Genomic DNA, 5,480 nt, shown 5'->3' with positions numbered 1-5,480 from the left:
CCCTTCCTCATATTATGGTCCAAATAATGAACATTTAAATTTGCCTATGGTGAGAAATTGGCAAAAAAAAAAAATCAATTTTTCCAGAGCACATTTACTACTTAGGGCTTATTTTATTCATCTGCTTATTCAATCATTGTTGTCCACTAAGTTATTTGTATTAAACGTTCAATAATTTTTTTAATTGTTCTTTCAGGAGTGAAGACGAATTTGTGCACCATCAGAGGAGACCAGTAAGTTCTGAACACAGCTAATTTATTTACTATTATAATTTTCTTGAATATGCAGGAATTCTGTTAGAATGTACTCATGTTGCAGAAATTTATGCAATTGGGAAGCAATTCAAAGATACTGGTTCACTTGTAAGTCAGCATCTGTCAGGCTCCTTTTAGACCCTATGAGTATTTTCTTTGGGTTTCTGACATCCTTATTCTCTTGAGAAACAAAGCTTGCCAAGTGCCTTCAGACAAGTACAGAAAATATTAGGTTGATGCTTTTCCTATTTGTCTGCTGGTTTGATTACCAAATGCAAATCAGCGAAGTTTCTGAAACTACCCTTGAGAACAAGGGTGAAATTCTTGCATTTGTTGACTTGGCCTTTGACGTGACTTGTAGACTTCAAACTCTTGGATTTCCTGAGCCATATTAGACTTAAAAATTTGGAGGATCTTCAAAATGACAATGGAAACGAATCATGTTAGCAGACCAAATAGCAGTTGGTCCATTTGCTTAGTATGCTGCTTTATTAGTGTCCTCATATAAACCACTTTGGAACATACTGCCTTGGAATCAGCTTAATAAAATTGTTACGTAAACTAGTAATCAAAACAGCATGTTATAAACTTACTTTTTTGTAGTTATGGAATGGGAATGACAGTATAACTCTTCTTAGTTATTTGTTCCAGCGAATTCAGAGAACATTTCTTTTTGAGATATGTGTCTATTTATGTGCAGAAAAGCATTACTCTGCTTTAAATAAGATCACTCCTTATTTGCAGGCTCAGCTCCTCAAACTCTAGGAAGCTCACAGGTGTGAATCAGTAGCGTAGGAAAAGAGGTATTTATAGCGATAACTACCCTCTGATTTGCATCTAGGTGAGCAAAATGGAGTCCCTGCTCCAAGGCATTCTTGTGAGAAAGCAAACAAGTAATACATTACATAATTATCAATAGTGGTAAAATATGTGAAGAAAATAAATCAAGATAAGGATCAAAATTAACTAGGACCAGAGATGACAGTTTTAAATAGAGTTCAAGAAAGACCTCTTTACAACAGTGACATTCGAATAAAGAACCAACTGTATAATCAACTGGGGAATGAGTTCTATAGAGAGCCCAAGAGCAAGTGTAAAAGCTTTGAGGCAGTACATAGTTTGATGTGCCTGAAGAACAGTAAGAAAATCAGTATACTTAGTAAGAGGAAAGGCAGAAGAAGAGGCAGGAAAAGTGGGAAGTGCCTTCACTGATCTCTCACTTTACCCAATGAATAAGGATTGAGAGTCTGCCAGGTACTAGGTTATGAAAATTATTGACCCTAATCCTTGAGACGGCTGCATGAGAATTAGGTTGTTTTCCTCATTTGCACACAAATTGATTAGAATTTAGCAAAATGACTTTCCAAAATCACTTACCTCGTAGGTAGAAAGGTATGACAAACTCAGAACATCTGAGTCCAAATCCTATGCTTTTCTCACTAGACAATATTGAAGACATGATTGTCCAGCCATGACCCAGCTACATGAGAAATGCCTGGTAATATGATTTCATGCCCCTCCAGACTACTACTGAGCAAGGATAGAATAAGAGAGAATCTTTGCCCCAGAAATTAAAATGTCTTTAATGAAAAGGTATAAACACTTCTAATAAAATAAAGCACATTTAAAAGTTATCCTGGAGATTCTCTTGCCCAGCCAGGTGTTAGAACCTCATAGAATTGTTTTTAAGGCAGGATGAGATAATATAAAATGCTTTAGGATAGTTCCTGGCCTGTGATAAGTACTTAATAAATGTCAACTCTTATTACTATCTTAGGGCCGGTTTTGGTTTGGTGATGGTCCAAAAGGTCTCAGAGCAGGCTGTGGGGGTAGAAAGGAAAAGCTCTAGCCCACAGATTTCTTTTATCATTTTATAGACCTGGATATTTTTGAGATCTTACCAACCCTCAGAGTGCTATTACAGTATAACTAAACAATGCTTGTACTACCATCTCTTCAACTCTTTAATGTAATTAAGACACTGGGGACTAAAAAGGAGCCAACCAAGATACTGGTAATAAAATAAGGACTCAGAAATCAACACAACTGTTTTACTGTAATAGTGTCGCCAAGAGAAAAGTAGTTCTTTCCATCAAAGAAAGACTACCCATACTGATTATGTTGTACTGGTAGGCTACAAAATGCTAGTTGTAAATAAAGCTAGTAGGGCCTCTCCCAAGAGAAGAGAAATAGTGGCTGTCACTGTTGAGTTTTTCAGAGCCTGAAATTATGCTTTCCGTTCTTGTGCCAAAGAAAGGCAAGTTCACATGAGCCTGGGATCTGTCCTGCCATAGGAACTCTTCACAGGATTTCTGAAACTCTTAGGGAAAAAGCAATTCCCAAGGATGGTCTGATCCATTGCTATGCTTTCACGTCATTAAGTTTTGCAAAATTGGTGACTCATGCGATGCTTGGAAAGAGAAACCTGACGTTTTCCAGAACTCCCTGCAGAGCAGCTCCTTATTGCCACCTTTCAAAACTGTCAGCTATAGAAGGATTATAGAGGTTGAAAGTTTTGAAGTGATATTTAGACTTGTTGGGCCCAATGAAGACAGGATTTTCTTTTTCTGCTGTTAAATGATCTTTCCTTTTCTTTCTTTTTTCTTTTTATTTTTTTTTAAAGTAAAAATGTTCTGTGCCAGAAAAGCTTTCACCAGGTCACTTTTTCCAAACAGGTTCATATTGGAATTCTGGAATTATATATTTGAGAGTTATTTCTAATTTAAAATGTCAAATTACCTCATTTTTTGTTAGAATCGATGGGATAATAAAATGATTCCCCTCTCTGTAAACCTACAGAAATGTATTATGCATTTGAAAGTCAATCTTTCTTTAAAAAACTGAGAAATTGTGGGAGATACATGAGATATAGTATAACCTTTTATTTAAGTTCACGAAGGTTTAGAGTCAGAAAGATGAGATCCAGTGCCAGCTCTGCCATTCACTTGGTTGATGGCTTTGAATAACATACTTAATGCCTCTGAGCCTCAATATCCTCTTCTGCAAAATGGACTAACATCTACCTTTCAGAGTTGTATAGATTAAATGAGTTGTGTATGTAAAGGATTTAGCATGCACAGGCCCAGGACACCCAAAACAATATTTTAAAAAATAATTATAACTTTGATATAGCATCCTTAATATTTAGGATATAGTTTATTATTTATTGTTTTTTCTTAGCCTGAATTTGTTAGTATTGTTAGATTATTGGTAAATAAAAATGACGATAACAGGCACGCTTTCTCTTCTTAGTGATTTTAATAAAATGCTTCCAGAATAACTTGTCACTTTAAGGTGGTATGCTTTTTTCTACCTGTTTTTTAAATCAGTGATAGATAAAGAATTATACAAAATGCCTGTTTAGCATGTACCAAGTTTATCTATTTTTTTCTTCTTGACTAGTTAATATGGTGAATTAAGTCACTATATTTAAAAAGTTGAGCTATTTTTACATTCTGAGATTAATCTCCAATTGGTCACAGTGAACTGTTATTTTAATATAATTCTGGATTATGTTGCTAAACAATTTGCTTAGGACTTTTGCATAAATATTTGTGAATGAGATTGGTCTGTATTAATTTTTTTCTGTGTTATCAGTCTGGTTTTGGATAAATGTTATGAATCTTGTAAAAATAATTGATGTGTATTCTTTCTCCATTGGTTGGAATAGTTTATATAATAGAGTAGAGATCAGCTACTTCTTGAAAGCTTGAAATAATTTTGATATCATCGGAGTCTGAATTTCTTAGGAATAATTTTGGGCTCTTTGAACCGTCCTCATTCTTTCTCTTCTCTGAGATTGCTAGTTCAGACCTTCTCATTTTATCCTCCATATCTTCTGGTTGTTCTTCCATGGTTTTTATCTACTTGTTCTGCACTGCATTCTAGATCTGTTTCCAGTGGAAATAATTCTCTCGTTATCTAAACTTAATTACTGTTTGATATAGCCACTGAAGTTTAATAATAATTTTAGAGGTTTTTTTCCTAGTTCTTTTTTTTTTTTTTTGGAATCACCCTTTAAAAACCTTTATATACAACTACACAACTACCACATGGATCAGATATAAAGATATAAAGCGTATCTATCACCCTAGAAGATTTCCTTCTGCCCTTTTTAGACTATAGCTGTTCCCTAGCAGAGCTGACTTTTTTACGGCATTTAATCAGCAGGTTGTTTTGCTTGTTATTGAGCTTTGTATACATGGAATCAGACAGTAGGTATTCTTTAGTACCTGCCTCTTTCATTCAACAGTGTGTCTGTGAGATTTGGCCAGGTTGTTTTATATTCCAGTAACAGTATTTCATTTTGTGAATATAACACCATTTATTTATCCATTTTCCAGTTGACAGGCATATGGGTTATCTATGTTTGTTTGACTATTATGAATTTGACCATTATAAGTAAAGGTGCTATGGAACATTTCTGTACAAGATCTATTGTGGGCATAAGCATTCATTTCACTTGGATACATGCTGTAGCATGGAATTGTTGGGTCCTGGTATAGGTACATATTTAGCCTAAGTAGAAACTGCCAGTATTCCATACTGGCTGTGCCATGCACATTCCCTTCTGCGGTTGTGTGAGAGTTACAACTTCACCATGCTTAGTATTGTTTAGCACCTACCTTGTCATTTTAGCCATTTTGGGGGACAGTTTTAAAAATTTGCATTCACAATGAGGAATGATGTTGAACACGTTTTCACATGCTTACTGGCAAACATACATACTTTAAAACTTCTTAGAGATTGTTTTATAATGATTTCTAGTTATTGGGCTAATATTCCTATTGGTTGTGTCTCTGGATTTCAATCTTGGTGTTCATTTTCTCATGTGATTTTAATTTTGAATGTTGGTTTTTTTCCTCCCAAGGGGATCTACATTGTACCCTAACAGACTGATTTTGCATTTTCCCTTTCCAGAAGCTCAAGGTTATCAATATTCTGGAGCTATTTTTATTCAGTTTTTCATCTTGAATATACAATCTCACCATTGCAAAAGGTGGAATGTCAATTTGTTTTTAGAGGAAATAAAACATTTATTCTGTGATTTTTAAAATCCCATGTATTCCCTACTGAGATATGGTCAACATAGTGTGCTCTCAGTACTAACATTTTGTATTGGAGTATGCTTTTCAACTCATAAAGTTACTTTCCCATCATTTTATTTAAAATTAATAAAAACTCAGTCCAGCAGAGTAGTTATTGTCATGTCTTTTAGTTTTCTTT

Source organism: Sapajus apella, unplaced genomic scaffold, assembly GCF_009761245.1.
Source record: "Sapajus apella isolate SASKATOON/1434 unplaced genomic scaffold, GSC_monkey_1.0 scaffold2, whole genome shotgun sequence".
In the NCBI taxonomy this organism is placed as follows: Eukaryota; Metazoa; Chordata; class Mammalia; order Primates; family Cebidae; genus Sapajus; species Sapajus apella.
Note: the sequence above shows the minus strand (reverse complement) of the source record.